Source organism: Schistocerca serialis, chromosome 2 (genome assembly GCF_023864345.2).
Source record: "Schistocerca serialis cubense isolate TAMUIC-IGC-003099 chromosome 2, iqSchSeri2.2, whole genome shotgun sequence".
Lineage (NCBI taxonomy): Eukaryota > Metazoa > Arthropoda > Insecta > Orthoptera > Acrididae > Schistocerca > Schistocerca serialis.
The window spans coordinates 75,796,209-75,814,684 of NC_064639.1; positions in this window are offsets into that span (position 1 = coordinate 75,796,209).

Below are 18,476 nucleotides of genomic sequence, written 5' to 3' on the forward strand. Positions count from 1 at the left end.
GTATACCTTGGACATTCTTATTGACAATGAAACACAGCAATTGCATCCGAATTTAATACAAAAAGCACAATGCCGACTTAAGTACAAGAGGACTGACACTTTCACTTTCCATGATTGAACCTCCCCTGTGAGTCCAGTTTTAGATTCCGATGCTTCAATTCAGGTTTACTGTATACCTTGGACCTTCTTATTGACGATGAAACACAGAAATTGCATCCGAATTTAATACAAAGGGCACAATGCCGACTTAAGTACAAGAGGACTAACACTCTCACTTTCTATGATTTGAACCTCTCCTGTGAGTCCAGTTTTAGATTCCGATGCTTCACTTCAGGTTTACTGTATCCCTTGGACCTTCTTATTGACGATGAAACACAGAAATTTTATCCGAATTTAATACAAAAGGCACAATGCCGAACTAGTACAAGAGGACTGACACTCTCACTTTCAGTGATTTGAACCTCTCCTATGAGTCCAGCTTTAGATTCCGATGCTTCACTTCAGGTCTACTGTATCCCTTGGACCTTCTTATTGACGATGAAACACAGAAATTGCATCCGAATTTAATACAAAAGGCACAATGCCGACTTATGGAAAAGAGGACTGACACTCTCACTTTCTATGATTTGAACCTCTACTGTGAGTCCAGTTTTAGTTTCCGATTTTTCACTTCAGGTTTACTGTATACGTTGGACCTTCTTATTGACGATGAAACACAGAAGTTGCATCCGAATTAAATTCGAAAGGCACAATGCCGACATAAGTACAAGAGGACTGACTCTCTAACTTTCTATGATTTGAACTTCTTCTGTGAGTCCAGTTTTAGTTTCCGATGATTCATTTCAGGTTTACTGTATCCCTTGGACTTTCTTATTGACGATGAAACACAGCAATTGCATCCGAATTTAATACAAAAGGCACAATGCCGACTTAAGTACAAGAGGACTGACACTTTCACTTTCTATGAATTGAACCTGCCCTTTGAGTCCAGTTTTAGATCCGATGCTTCACTTCAGGTGTACTGTATACCTTGGACCTTCTTATTGACGAGGAAACACAGAAATTGTATACGAATTTAATACAAAAGGCACAATTCCGACTTAAGTACAAGAGGACTGACACTCACAATTTCTATGATTTGAACGTCTCCTGTGAGTCCAGTTTTAGATTCCGATGCTTCACTTTAGGTTTCCTGTATACATTGGACTTTCTTATTGACGATGAAACACAGCAATTGCATCCGAATTTAATACAAAAGGCACAACGCCGCCTTAAGTACAAGAGGACTGACACTCTCACTTTCTATGATTTGAACCTCTCGTGTGAGTCCAGTTTTAGATTCCGTTGCTTCACTTCAGGTTTCCTGTATACCTTGGACATTCTTATTGACGATGAAACACAGAAATTGCATCCGAATTTAATACAAAAGGCACAATGCCGACTTAAGGAAAAGAGGACTGACACTCTCACTTTCTATGATTTGAACCTCTCCTTTGAGTCCAGTGTTAGATTCCGATGCTTCACTTCAGTTTTCCTGTATTCCTTGCACCTTCTTATTGACGATGAAACACAGAAATTGTATCCGAATTAAATTCAAAACTCACAATGCCGACATAAGTACAAGAGGACTGATTCTCCAACTTTCTACGATTTGAACCTCTTCTGTGAGTCCAGTTTTAGATTCCGATGATTCACTTGTAGTTTAATGTATCCGTTGGACTTTCTTATTGTCGATGAAACACAAAAATTGCATCCGAATTTAATACAAAAGGCACAATTCCGACTTAAGAACAAGAGGACTGACACTCTCACTTTCTATTATTTGAACCTCTCCTGTGAGTGCAATTTTAGATTCCGATGCTTGACTTCAGGTTTCGTGTATACCTTGGACGTTCTTATTGACGATGAAACACAGAAATTGCATCCGAATTTAATACAAAAGGCACAATGCTGACTTAAGTACAAGGGGACTGACACTCTCAATTTCTATGATTTGAACAACTCCTGTGAGTCAAGTTTTAGATTCCGATGCTTCACTTCAGGTCTACTGTATCACTTGCACCTTCTTATTGACGATGAACCACAGAAATTGCATCCGAATGTTTTATAAAAGGCATAATGCCGACTTAAGTACAAGAGGATTGACAAACTCACTTTCTGTGATTTGAACCTCTCCTGTGAGTCCAGTTTTAGTTTCCGATTTTTCGCTTCAGGTTTACTGTATCCGTTGGACCATCTTTTTGAAGATGAAGCTCAGAAATTGCATGGGAATTAAATTCAAAGGGCACAATGCCGACTTAAGTACAAGAGGACTGACACTCTACCTTTCTATGATTTGAACCTCTGCTGTGAGTCCAGTTTTAGTTTCCGATGCTTCACTTCAGGTTTACTGTATCCCTTGGACCCTCTTATTGACGATGAAACACAGATATCGCATCCGAATTTAATACAAAAGGCATAATGCCGACTTAAGTACGAAAGGATAGACACTCTCACTTTCTATGATTTGAACCTCTCCTGTGAGCCCAGTTTTAGATTCCGATGCTTCACTTCCGGTTTCCTGTATACCTTGGACATTCTTATTGACAATGAAACACAGCAATTGCATCCGAATTTAATACAAAAAGCACAATGCCGACTTAAGTACAAGAGGACTGACACTTTCACTTTCCATGATTGAACCTCCCCTGTGAGTCCAGTTTTAGATTCCGATGCTTCAATTCAGGTTTACTGTATACCTTGGACCTTCTTATTGACGATGAAACACAGAAATTGCATCCGAATTTAATACAAAAGGCACAATGCCGACTTAAGTACAAGAGGACTGACACTCTCTCTTTCTATGATTTGAACCTCTCCTGTGAGTCCAGTTTTAGATTCCGATGCTTCACTTCAGGTTTACTGTATCCCTTGGACCTTCTTATTGACGATGAAACACAGAAATTTTATCCGAATTTAATACAAAAGGCACAATGCCGAACTAGTACAAGAGGACTGACACTCTCACTTTCAGTGATTTGAACCTCTACTATGAGTCCAGCTTTAGATTCCGATGCTTCACTTCAGGTCTACTGTATCCCTTGGACCTTCTTATTGACGATGAAACACAGAAATTGCATCCGAATTTAATACAAAAGGCACAATGCCGACTTATGGAAAACAGGACTGACACTCTCACTTTCTATGATTTGAACCTCTACTGTGAGTCCAGTTTTAGTTTCCGATTTTTCACTTCAGGTTTACTGTATACGTTGGACCTTCTTATTGACGATGAAACACAGAAATTGCATCCGAATTAAATTCAAAAGGCACAATGCCGACATAAGTACAAGAGGACTGACTCTCTAACTTTCTATGATTTGAGCCTCTTCTGTGAGTCCAGAATTAGATTCCGATGCTTCACTTCAGGTTTACTGTACCCCTTGGACTTTCTTTGTGACGATGAAACACAGCAATTGCAACCGAATTTAATACAAAAGGCACAATGCCGACTTAAGTACAAGAGGACTGACACTTTCACTTCCTATGAATTGAACCTCCCCTGTGAGTCCAGTTTTAGATTCCGATGCTTCACTTCAGGTTTACTGTATACCTTGGACCATCTTATTGACGATGAAACACAGAAATTGCATCCGAATTTAATACAAAAGGCACAATGCCGACTTAAGTACAACAGGACTGACACTCTCACTTTCTATGATTTGAACCTCTCCTGTGAGTCCAGTTTTAGATTCCAATGCTTCACTTCAGGTTTACTGTATCCCTTGGACCATCTTATTGACGATGAAACACAGAAATTGCATCCGAATTTAATACAAAAGGCACAATGCCGACTTAAGTACAACAGGACTGACACTCTCACTTTCTATGATTTGAACCTCTCCTGTGAGTCCAGTTTTAGATTCCGATGCTTCACTTCAGGTTTACTGTATCCCTTGGACCCTCATATTGACGATGAAACACAGAAATCGCATCCGAATTTAATACACAAGGCATAATGCCGACATAAGTACGAGAGGATAGACACTCTCACTTTCTATGATTTGAACCTCTCCTGTGAGCCCAGTTTCAGATTCCGATGCTTCACTTCTGGTTTCCTGTATACCTTGGACCTTCTTATTGACGATGAAACACAGCAGTTGCATCCCAATTTATACAAAAGGCACAATGCCGACTTAAGTACTAGAGGACTGACACTTTCACTTTCTATGAATTGAACCTCCCCTGTGAGTCCAGTTTTAGATTCCTATGCTTCACTTCAGGTTTACTGTATACCATGGACCTTCTTATTGCCGATGAAACACAGAAATTGCATCCGTATTTAATACAAAAGGCACAAGGCCGACTTAGGTACAAGAGGACTGACACTCTCACTTTCTATGATTTGAACCTCTCCTGTGAGTCCAGTTTTAGATTCCGATGCTTCACTTCAGGTTTACTGTATCCCTTGGACCTTCTTATTGACGATGAAACACAGAAATTGCATCCGAATTTAATACAAAAGGCACAATGCCGACTTAAGTACAAGAGGACTGACACTCTCACTTTCTATGATTTGAACCTCTCCTGTGAGTCCAGTTTTAGATTCCGATGCTTCACTTCAGGTTTCCTGTATACGTTGGACCTTCTTATTGACGATGAAACACAGAAATTGCATCCGAATTAAATTCAAAAGGCACAATGCCGACATAAGTACAAGAGGACTGACTCTCTAACTTTTCTATGATTTGAACTTCTTCTGTGAGTCCAGTTTTAGATTCCGATGATTCACTTCAGGTTTACTGTACCCCTTGGACTTTCTTATTGACGATGAAACACAGCAATTGCAACCGAATTTAATACAAAAGGCACAATGCCGACTTAAGAACAAGAGGACTGACACTTTCACTTTCTATGAATTGAACCTCCCCTGTGAGTCCAGGTTTAGATTCCGATGCTTCACTTCAGGTTTACTGTATACCTTGGACCACCTTATTGACGATGAAACACAGAAATTGCATCCGAAATTAATAGAAAAGTCACAATGCCGACTTAAGTACAAGAGGACTGACACTCTCACTTTCTATGATTTGAACCACTCCTGTGAGTCCAGTTTTAGATTCCGATGCTTCACTTCAGGTTTACTGTATCCCTTGGACCGTCTTATTGACGATGAAACACAGAAATTGCATCGGAATTTAATACAAAAGGCACAATGCCGACTGAAGTTCAAGAGGACTGACACTCTCACTTTCAATGATTTGAACGTCTCCTGTGAGTCCAGTTTCAGTTTCCGATGCTTGACTTCAGGTTTCGTGTATACTTTGGACCTTCTTATTGACGATGAAACACAGAAATTGCATCCGAATTTAATACAAAAGGCACAACGCCGACTTAAGTACAAGAGGACTGACACTCTCACTTTCTATGATTTGAACCTCTCCTGTGAGTCCAGTTTTTGATTCCGATGCTTCACTGCAGGTTTGCTGTATACCTTGGAGATTCTTATTGACGATGAAACACAGAAATTGCATCCGAATTTAATACAAAAGGCACAATGCCGACTTAAGGAAAAGAGGACTGACACTCTCACTTTCTATGAATTGAACCTCCCCTGTGAGTCCAGCTTTAGATTCCGATGCTTCACTTCAGGTTTACTGTATACCTTGGACCTCCTTATTGACGATGAAACACAGATATTGCATTCGAATTTAATACAAAGGGCACAATGCCGACTTAAGTACAAGAGGACTGACACTCTCACTTTCTATGATTTGAACCTCTCCTGTGAGTCCAGTTTTAGATTCCGATGCTTCAATTCAGGTTTACCGTATCCCTTGGACCTTCTTATTGACGATGAAACACAGAAATTGTATCCGAATTTAACACAAAAGGCACAATGCCGACTTAAGTACAAGAGGAGTGACACTCACACTTTTTATGATTTGAACCTCTCCTGTGAGTCCAGTTTTAGATTCCGATGCTTCACTTCAGGTTTACTGTATCCCTTGGACCCTCATTTTGACGATGAAACACAGAAATCGCATCCGAATTTAATACAAAAGGCATAATGCCGACATAAGTACGAGAGGATAGACACTCTCAGTTTCTATGATTTGAACCTCTCCTGTGAGCCCAGTTTCAGATTCCGATGCTTCACTTCTGGTTTCCTGTATACCTTGGACCTTCTTATTGACGATGAAACACAGCAATTGCATCCGAATGTATACAAAAGGCACAATGCCGACTTAAGTACAAGAGGACTGACACTTTCACTTTCTATGAAATGAACCTCCCCTGTGAGTCCAGTTTTAGATACCTATGCTTCACTTCAGGTTTACTGTATACCTTGGACCTTCTTATTGACGATGAAACACAGAAATTGCATCCGTATTTAATACAAAAGGCACAATGCCGACTTAAGTACAAGAGGACTGACACTCTCACTTTCTATGATTTGAACCTCTCCTGTGAGTCCAGTTTTAGATTCCGATGCTTCACTTCAGGATTACTGTATCCCTTGGACCTTCTTATTGACGATGAAACACAGAAATTGTATCCGAATTTAATACAAAATTCACAATGCCGACTTAAGTACAAGAGGACTGACACTCTCACTTTCTATGATTTGAACCTCTCCTGTGAGTCGAGTTTTAGATTCCGATGCCTCACTTCAGGTTTACTGTATACCTTGGACCTTCTTATTGACGATGAAACACAGAAATTGCATCCGAATTAAATTCGAAAGCCACAATGCCGACATAAGTACAAGAGGGCTGACTCTCTAACTTTCTATGATTTGAACCTCTTCTGTGAGTCCAGTTTTAGATTCCGATGATTCACTTCAGGATTACTGTATCCCTTGGACTTTCTTATTGACGATGAAACACAGAAATTGCATCCGAATTTAATACAAATGGCACAATGCCGACTTAAGTACAAGAGGACTGACACTCTCACTTTCTATGATTTGAACCACTCCTGTGAGTCCAGTTTTAGATTCCGATGCTTGACTTCAGGTTTCGTGTACACATTGGACGTTCTTATTGACGATGAAACACAGAAATTGCATCCGAATTTAATACAAAAGGCACAATGCCAAATTAAGTATAACAGGACTAACACTCTCACTTTCTATGATTTGAACACCTCCTGTGAGTCCAGTTTCAGATTACGATGCTTGCCTTCAGGTATCGTGTATACCTTGGACGTTCTTATTGACGATGAAACACAGAAATAGCATCGGAATTAAATTCAAAAGGCACAATGCCGACTTAGGTACAAGAGGACTGACACTCTACCTTTCTATGATTTGAACGTCTCCTGTGAGTCCAGTTTTAGATTCCGATGCTTCACTTCAGGTTTACTGTATCCCTTGGACCATCTTACTGACGATGAAACACAGAAATCGCATCCGAATTTAATACAAAAGACATAATGCCGACTTAAGTACGAGAGGATAGACACTCTCACTTCCTATGATTTGAACCTCTCCTGTGAGCCCAGTTTTAGATTCCGATGCTTCACTTCTGGTTTCCTGTATACCATGGACCTTCTTATTGACGATGTAACACAGCAATTGCATCCGAATTTAATACAAATGGCACAATGCCGACTTAAGTACAAGAGGACTGACACTTTCACTTTCTATGAATTGAACCTCCCCTGTGAGTCCAGTTTTAGATTCCGATGCTTCACTTCAGGTTTACTGTATACCTTGGACCTTCTTAATGACGATGAAGCACAGAAATTGCATCCGAATTTAATACAAAAGGCATAATGCCGACTTAAGTACAAGAGGACTGACACTCTCACTTTCAATGATTTGAACCTCTCCTGTGAGTCCAGTTTTAGATTCCGATTTTTTACTTCAGGTTTACTGTATCCGTTGGACCTTCTTTTTGACGATGAAGCTCAGAAATTGCATCGGAATTAAATTCAAAAGGCACAATGCCGGCTTAAGTACAAGAGGACTGACACTCTACCTTTCTATGATTTGAACCTCTCCTGTGAGTCCAGTTTTAGATTCCGATGCTTCACTTCAGGTTTACTGTATACCTTGGACCTTCTTATTGACGATGAAACACTGAAATTGCATCCGAATTTAATACAAAAGACAATGCCGACTTAAGTACAAGAGGACTGACACTCTCACTTTCTATGAGTTGAACCTCTCCTGTGAGTCCAGTTTTAGATTCCGATGCTTCACTTCAGGTTTACTGTATCCCTTGGACCTTCTTATTGACGATGAAACACAGAAATTGTATCTGAATTTAATAAAAAATTAACAATGCCGACTGAAGTACAAAAGGACTGACACTCTCACTTTCTATGATTTGAACCTCTCCTGTGAGTCCAGTTTTAGATTCCTATGCCTCACTTCAGGTTTACTGTATACCTTGGACCTTCTTATTGGCGATGAAACACAGAAATTGCATCCGAAATAAATTCAAAAGGCACAATGCCGACATAAGTACAAGAGGACTGACTCTCTAACTTTCTATGATTTGAACCTCTTCTGTGAGTCCAGTTTTAGATTCCGATGATTCACTTCAGGTTTACTGTATCCCTTGGACTTTCTTATTCACGATGAAACACAGAAATTGCATTCGAATTTAATACAAAAGGCACAATGCCGACTTAAGTACAAGAGGACTGACACTCTCACTTTCTATGATTTGAACCTCTCCTGTGAGTCCAGTTTTAGATTCCGATTTTTTACTTGAGGTTTACTGTATCCTTTGGAACTTCTTTTAGACGATGAAGCTCAGAAATTGCATCGGAATTAAATTCAAAAGGCACAATGCCGACTTAAGTACAAGAGGACTGACACTTTCACTTTCTATGATTTGAACCTCTCCTGTGAGTCCAGTTTTAGATTCCGATGCTTCACTTCAGGTTTACTGTATACCTTGGACCTTCTTATTGTCGATGAAACACAGCAATTGCATCCGAATTTAATACAAAAGGCACAATGCGGACTTAAGTACAAGAGGACTGACACTTTCACTTTCTATGAATTGAACCTCCCCTGTGAGTCCAGTTTTAGATTCCGATGCTTCACTTCAGGTTTACTGTATACCTTGGACCTTCTTATTGACGTTGAAACACAGAAATTGCATCCGAAGTTAATACAAAAGGCACAATGCCGACTTATGTGCAAGAGGACTGACACTCTCACTTTCTATTATTTGAACCTCTCCTGTGAGTCCAGTTTTAGATTGCGATGCTTCACTTCAGGTTTACTGTATCCCTTGGACCTTCTCATTGACGATGAAACACAGAAATTATATGTGAATTTAATACAAAATTCACAATGCCGACTTAAGTACAAGAGGAATGACACTCTCACTTTCTATGATTTGAACCTCTCCTATGAGTCCAGTTTTAGATTCCGATGCTTCACTTCAGGTCTACTGTATCCCTTGGACCTTCTTATTGACGATGAAACACAGAAATCGCATCCGAATTTAATACAAAAGGCACAATGCCGACTTATGGAGAGGAGGACTGACACTCTCACTTTCTATGATTTGAACCTCTCCTGTGAGTCCAGTTTTAGATTCCGATGCTTCACTTCAGGTTTCCTGTATACATTGGACCTTCTTATTGACGATGAAAACAAGAAATTGCATCCGAATTAAATTCAAAAGGCACAATGCCGACATAAGTACAAGAGGACTGACTCTCTAACTTTCTATGATTTTAACCTCTTCTGTGAGTCCAGTTTTAGATTCCGATGATTCACTTCAGGTTTACTGTATCCCTTGGACTTTCTTATTGACGATGAAACACAGCAATTGCATCCGAATTTAATACAAAAGGCACAATGCCGACTTAAGTACAAGAGGACTGACACTCTCACTTTCTATGAATTGAACCTCCCCTGTGAGTCCAGTTTTAGATTCCGATGCTTCACTTCAGGTTTACTGTATACCTTGGACCATCTTATTGACGATGAAACACAGAAATTGCATCCGAATTTAATACAAAAGGCACAATGCCGACTTAAGTACAAGAGGACTGACACTCTCACTTTCTATGATTTGAACCTCTCCTGTGAGTCCAGTTTTAGATTCCGAAGCCTCACTTCAGGTTTACTGTATCCCTTGGACCTTCTTAATGACGATGAATCACAGAAATTGTATCCAAATTTAATACAAAAGGCACAATGGCGACTTAAGTCAAGAGGACAGACACTCTCACTTTCTATGATTTGAACCTCCCCTGTGAGTCCAGTTTTAGATTCTGATGCTTCACTTCAGGTCTGCTGTATCCCTTGGACCTTCTTATTGACGATGAAACTCAGAAATTGCATCCGAATTTAATACAAAAGGCACAATGCCGACTTAAGTTCAAGAGGAATGACACTCTCATTTCAATGATTTGAACCTCTCCTGTGAGTCTAGTTTTAGTTTCCGATGCTTGACTTCTGGTTTCGTGTATACTTTGGACCTTCTTATTTACGATAAAACACAGAAATTGCATCCGAATTTAATACAAAAGGCACAACGCCGACTTATGTACAAGAGGACTGACACTCTCACTTACTATGATTTGAACCTCTCCTGTGAGTCCAGTTTTAGATACCGATGCTTCACTTCAGGTTTACTGTATCCCTTGGACCTTCTTATTGACGATGAAACACAGAAATTGTATCCGAATTTAATACAAAATTCACAATGCCGACTTAAGTACAAGGGGACTGACACTCTCACTTTCTATGATTTGAACCTCTCCTGTGAGTCCAGTTTTAGATACCGATGCTTCACTTCAGGTTTACTGTATCCCTTGGACCCTCTTATTGACGATGAAACACAGAAATCGCATCCGAATTTAATACAATAGGCATAATGCCGACTTAAGTACGAGAGGATAGACACTATCACTTTCTATGAATTGAACCTCTCCTGTGAGCCCAGTTTTAGATTCTGATGCTTCACTTCTGGTTTTCTGTATACCTTGGACCTTCTTATTGACGAAGAAACACAGCAATTGCATCCGAATTTAATACAAGGGGCACAATGCCGACTTAAGTACAAGAGGACTGACACTTTCACTTTCTATGAAATGAACCTCCCCTGTGAGTCCAGTTTTAGATACCTATGCTTCACTTCAGGTTTACTGTATCCCTTGGACCTTCTTATTGACGATGAAACACAGAAATTGTATCCGAATTTAATACAAAATTCACAATGCCGACTTAAGTACAAGGGGACTGACACTCTCACTTTCTATGATTTGAACCTCTCCTGTGAGTCGAGTTTTAGATTCCGATGCCTCACTTCAGGTTTACTGTATACCTTGGACCTTCTTATTGACGATGAAACACAGAAATTGCATCCGAATTAAATTCGAAAGCCACAATGCCGACATAAGTACAAGAGGGCTGACTCTCTAACTTTCTATGATTTGAACCTCTTCTGTGAGTCCAGTTTTAGATTCCGATGATTCACTTCAGGTTTACTGTATCCCTTGGACTTTCTTATTGACGATGAAACACAGAAATTGCATCCGAATTTAATACAAATGGCACAATGCCGACTTAAGTACAAGAGGACTGACACTCTCACTTTCTATGATTTGAACCACTCCTGTGAGTCCAGTTTTACATTCCGATGCTTGACTTCAGGTTTCGTGTACACCATGGACGTTCTTATTGACGATGAAACACAGAAATTGCATCCGAATTTAATACAAAAGGCACAATGCCAAATTAAGTACAACAAGACTAACACTCTCACTTTCTATGATTTGAACACCTCCTGTGAGTCCAGTTTCAGATTACGATGCTTGACTTCAGGTATCGTGTATACCTTGGAAGTTCTTATTGACGATGAAACACAGAAATTGCATCGGAATTAAATTCAAAAGGCACAATGCCGACTTAAGTGCAAGAGGACTGACACTCTCACTTTCTATGATTTGAACCTCTCCTGTGAGTCCAGTTTTAGATTGCGATGCTTCACTTCAGGTTTACTGTATCCCTTGGACCTTCTCATTGACGATGAAACACAGAAATTATATGTGAATTTAATACAAAATTCACAATGCCGACTTAAGTACAAGAGGAATGACACTCTCACTTTCTATGATTTGAACCACTCCTATGAGTCCAGTTTTAGATTCCGATGCTTCACTTCAGGTCTACTGTATCCCTTGGACCTTCTTATTGACGATGAAACACAGAAATCGCATCCGAATTTAATACAAAAGGCACAATGCCGACTTATGGAGAGGAGGACTGACACTCTCACTTTCTATGATTTGAACCTCTCCTGTGAGTCCAGTTTTAGATTCCGATGCTTCACTTCAGGTTTCCTGTATACATTGGACCTTCTTATTGACGATGAAAACAAGAAATTGCATCCGAATTAAATTCAAAAGGCACAATGCCGACATAAGTACAAGAGGACTGACTCTCTAACTTTCTATGATTTGAACCTCTTCTGTGAGTCCAGTTTTAGATTCCGATGATTCACTTCAGGTTTACTGTATCCCTTGGACTTTCTTATTGACGATGAAACACAGCAATTGCATCCGAATTTAATACAAAAGGCACAATGCCGACTTAAGTACAAGAGGACTGACACTCTCACTTTCTATGAATTGAACCTCCCCTGTGAGTCCAGTTTTAGATTCCGATGCTTCACTTCAGGTTTACTGTATACCTTGGACCATCTTATTGACGATGAAACACAGAAATTGCATCCGAATTTAATACAAAAGGCACAATGCCGACTTAAGTACAAGAGGACTGACACTCTCACTTTCTATGATTTGAACCTCTCCTGTGAGTCCAGTTTTAGATTCCGAAGCTTCACTTCAGGTTTACTGTATCCCTTGGACCTTCTTATTGACGATGAATCACAGAAATTGTATCCAAATTTAATACAAAAGGCACAATGGCGACTTAAGTCAAGAGGACAGACACTCTCACTTTCTATGATTTGAACCTCTCCTGTGAGTCCAGTTTTAGATTCTGATGCTTCACTTCAGGTCTGCTGTATCCCTTTTACCTTCTTATTGACGATGAAACTCAGAAATTGCATCCGAATTTAATACAAAAGGCACAATGCCGACTTAAGTTCAAGAGGACTGACACTCTCATTTCAATGATTTGAACCTCTCCTGTGAGTCTAGTTTTAGTTTCCGATGCTTGACTTCTGGTTTCGTGTATACTTTGGACCTTCTTATTTACGATAAAACACAGAAATTGCATCCGAATTTAATACAAAAGGCACAACGCCGACTTATGTACAAGAGGACTGACACTCTCACTTACTATGATTTGAACCTCTCCTGTGAGTCGAGTTTTAGATTCCGATGCTTCACTTCAGGTTTCCTGTCTACCTTGGACCTTCTTATTGACGATGAAACACTGAATTTGCATCCGAATTTAATACAAAAGGCACAATGCCGACATAAGGAAAATAGGGGACTGACACTCTCACTTTCTATGATTTGAACCTCTCCTGTGAGTCCAGTTTTAGATACCGATGCTTCACTTCAGGTTTACTGTATCCCTTGGACCCTCTTAGTGACGATGAAACACAGAAATCGCATCCGAATTTAATACAATAGGCATAATGCCGACTTAAGTACGAGAGGATAGACACTATCACTTTCTATGAATTGAACCTCTCCTGTGAGCCCAGTTTTAGATTCTGATGCTTCACTTCTGGTTTTCTGTATACCTTGGACCTTCTTATTGACGAAGAAACACAGCAATTGCATCCGAATTTAATACAAGGGGCACAATGCCGACTTAAGTACAAGAGGACTGACACTTTCACTTTCTATGAAATGAACCTACCCTGTGAGTCCAGTTTTAGATACCTATGCTTCACTTCAGGTTTACTGTATCCCTTGGACCTTCTTATTGACGATGAAACACAGAAATTGTATCCGAATTTAATACAAAATTCACAATGCCGACTTAAGTACAAGGGGACTGACACTTTCACTTTCTATGATTTGAACCTCTCCTGTGAGTCGAGTTTTAGATTCCGATGCCTCACTTCAGGTTTACTGTATACCTTGGACCTTCTTATTGACGATGAAACACAGAATTTGCATCCGAATTAAATTCGAAAGCCACAATGCCGACATAAGTACAAGAGGGCTGACTCTCTAACTTTCTATGATTTGAACCTCTTCTGTGAGTCCAGTTTTAGATTCCGATGATTCACTTCAGGTTTACTGTATCCCTTGGACTTTCTTATTGACGATGAAACACAGAAATTGCATCCGAATTTAATACAAATGGCACAATGCCGACTTAAGTACAAGAGGACTGACACTCTCACTTTCTATGATTTGAACCACTCCTGTGAGTCCAGTTTTAGATTCCGATGCTTGACTTCAGGTTTCGTGTACACCATGGACGTTCTTATTGACGATGAAACACAGAAATTGCATCCGAATTTAATACAAAAGGCACAATGCCAAATTAAGTACAACAGGACTAACACTCTCACTTTCTATGATTTGAACACCTCCTGTGAGTCCAGTTTCAGATTACGATGCTTGACTTCAGGTATCGTGTATACCTTGGACGTTCTTATTGACGATGAAACACAGAAATTGCATCGGAATTAAATTCAAAAGGCACAATGCCGACTTAGGTACAAGAGGACTGACACGCTACATTTCTATGATTTGAACGTCTCCTGTGAGTCCAGTTTTAGATTCCGATGCTTCACTTCAGGTTTACTGTATCCCTTGGACCATCTTACTGACGATGAAACACAGAAATCGCATCCGAATTTAATACAAAAGACATAATGCCGACTTAAGTACGAGAGGATAGACACTCTCACTTCCTATGATTTGAACCTCTCCTGTGAGCCCAGTTTTAGATTCCGATGCTTCACTTCTGGTTTCCTGTATACCATGGACCTTCTTATTGACGATGAAACACAGCAATTGCATCCGAATTTAATACAAATGGCACAATGCCGACTTAAGTACAAGAGGACTGACACTTTCACTTTCTATGAATTGAACCTCTCCTGTGAGTCCAGTTTTACATTCCGATTTTTTACTTCAGGTTTACTGTATCCGTTGGACCTTCTTTTTGACGATGAAGCTCAGAAATTGCATCGGAATTAAATTCAAAAGGCACAATGCCGGCTTAAGTACAAGAGGACTGACACTCTACCTTTCTATGATTTGAACCTCTCCTGTGAGTCCAGTTTTAGATTCCGATGCTTCACTTCAGGTTTACTGTATACCTTGGACCTTCTTATTGACGATGAAACACTGAAATTGCATCCGAATTTAATACAAAAGACAATGCCGACTTAAGTACAAGAGGACTGACACTCTCACTTTCTATGAGTTGAACCTCTCCTGTGAGTCCAGTTTTAGATTCCGATGCTTCACTTCAGGTTTACTGTATCCCTTGGACCTTCTTATTGACGATGAAACACAGAAATTGTGTCTGAATTTAATACAAAATTAACAATGCCGACTGAAGTAAAAAAGGACTGACACTCTCACTTTCTATGATTTGAACCTCTCCTGTGAGTCCAGTTTTAGATTCCTATGCCTCACTTCAGGTTTACTGTATACCTTGGACCTTCTTATTGGCGATGAAACACAGAAATTGCATCCGAAATAAATTCAAAAGGCACAATGCCGACATAAGTACAAGAGGACTGACTCTCTAACTTTCTATGATTTGAACCTCTTCTGTGAGTCCAGTTTTAGATTCCGATGATTCACTTCAGGTTTACTGTATCCCTTGGACTTTCTTATTCACGATGAAACACAGAAATTGCATTCGAATTTAATACAAAAGGCACAATGCCGACTTAAGTACAAGAGGACTGACACTGTCACTTTCTATGATTTGAACCTCTCCTGTGAGTCCAGTTTTAGATTCCGATTTTTTACTTGAGGTTTACTGTATCCATTGGAACTTCTTTTAGACGATGAAGCTCAGAAATTGCATCGGAATTAAATTCAAAAGGCACAATGCCGGCTTAAGTACAAGAGGACTGACACTTTCACTTTCTATGATTTGAACCTCTCCTGTGAGTCCAGTTTTAGATTCCGATGCTTCACTTCAGGTTTACTGTATCCCTTGGACCCTCTTATTGACGATGAAACACAGATATCGCATCCGAATTTAATACAAAAGGCATAATGCCGACTTAAGTACGAGAGGATAGACACTCTCACTTTCTATGAATTGAACCTCTCCTGTGAGCCCAGTTTTAGATTCTGATGCTTCACTTCTGGTTTTCTGTATACCTTGGACCTTCTTATTGTCGATGAAACACAGCAATTGCATCCGAATTTAATACAAAAGGCATAATGCCGACTTAAGTACGAGAGGATAGACACTCTCACTTTCTATGATTTGAACCTCTCCTGTGAGCCCAGTTTTAGATTCCGATGCTTCACTTCAGGTTTACTGTATACCTTGGACCTTCTTATTGACGTTGAAACACAGAAATTGCATCCGAATTTAATACAAAAGGCACAATGCCGACTTAAGTGCAAGAGGAATGACACTCTCACTTTCTATGATTTGAACCTCTCCTGTGAGTCCAGTTTTAGATTGCGATGCTTCACTTCAGGTTTACTGTATCCCTTGGACCTTCTCATTGACGATGAAACACAGAAATTATATGTGAATTTAATACAAAATTCACAATGCCGACTTAAGTACAAGAGGAATGACACTCTCACTTTCTATGATTTAAACCTCTCCTATGAGTCCAGTTTTAGATTCCGATGCTTCACTTCAGGTCTACTGTATCCCTTGGACCTTCTTATTGACGATGAAACACAGAAATTGCATCCGAATTTAATACAAAAGGCACAATGCCGACTTATGGAGAGGAGGACTGACACTCTCACTTTCTATGATTTGAACCTCTCCTGTGAGTCCAGTTTTAGATTCCGTAGCTTCACTTCAGGTTTACTGTATCCCTTGGACCTTCTTATTGACGATGAATCACAGAAATTGTATCCAAATTTAATACAAAAGGCACAATGGCGACTTAAGTCAAGAGGACAGACACTCTCACTTTCTATGATTTGAACCTCTCCTGTGAGTCCAGTTTTAGATTCCGATGCTTCACTTCAGGTTTCCTGTATACATTGGACCTTCTTATTGACGATGAAAACAAGAAATTGCATCCGAATTAAATTCAAAAGGCACAATGCCGACATAAGTACAAGAGGACTGACTCTCTAACTTTCTATGATTTGAACCTCTTCTGTGAGTCCAGTTTTAGATTCCGATGATTCACTTCAGGTTTACTGTATCCCTTGGACTTTCTTATTGACGATGAAACACAGCAATTGCATCCGAATTTAATACAAAAGGCACAATGCCGACTTAAGTACAAGAGCACTGACACTCTCACTTTCTATGAATTGAACCTCCCCTGTAAGTCCAGTTTTAGATTCCGATGCTTCACTTCAGGTTTACTGTATACCTTGGACCATCTTATTGACGATGAAACACAGAAATTGCCTCCGAATTTAATACAAAAGGCACAATGCCGACTTAAGTACAAGAGGACTGACACTCTCACTTTCTATGATTTGAACCTCTCCTGTGAGTCCAGTTTTAGATTCCGAAGCTTCACTTCAGGTTTACTGTATCCCTTGGACCTTCTTATTGACGATGAATCACAGAAATTGTATCCAAATTTAATACAAAAGGCACAATGGCGACTTAAGTCAAGAGGACAGACACTCTCACTTTCTATGATTTCAACCTCTCCTGTGAGTCCAGTTTTAGATTCTGATGCTTCACTTCAGTTCTGCTGTATCCCTTGGACCTTCTTATTGACGATGAAACTCAGAAATTGCATCCGAATTTAATACAAAAGGCACAATGCCGACTTAAGTTCAAGAGGACTGACACTCTCATTTCAATGATTTGAACCTCTCCTGTGAGTCTAGTTTTAGTTTCCGATGCTTGACTTCTGGTTTCGTGTATACTTTGGACCTTCTTATTTACGATAAAACACAGAAATTGCATCCGAATTTAATACAAAAGGCACAACGCCGACTTATGTACAAGAGGACTGACACTCTCGCTTACTATGATTTGAACCTCTCCTGTGAGTCGAGTTTTAGATTCCGATGCTTCACTTCAGGTTTCCTGTCTACCTTGGACCTTCTTATTGACGATGAAACGCTGAATTTGCATCCGAATTTAATACAAAAGGCATAATGCCGACATAAGGAAAATAGGGGACTGACACTCTCACTTTCTATGATTTGAACCTCTCCTGTGAGTCCAGTTTTAGATACCGATGCTTCACTTCAGGTTTACTGTATCCCTTGGACCCTCTTATTGACGATGAAACACAGAAATCGCATCCGAATTTAATACAATAGGCATAATGCCGACTTAAGTACGAGAGGATAGACACTATCACTTTCTATGAATTGAACCTCTCCTGTGAGCCCAGTTTTAGATTCTGATGCTTCACTTCTGGTTTTCTGTATACCTTGGACCTTCTTAT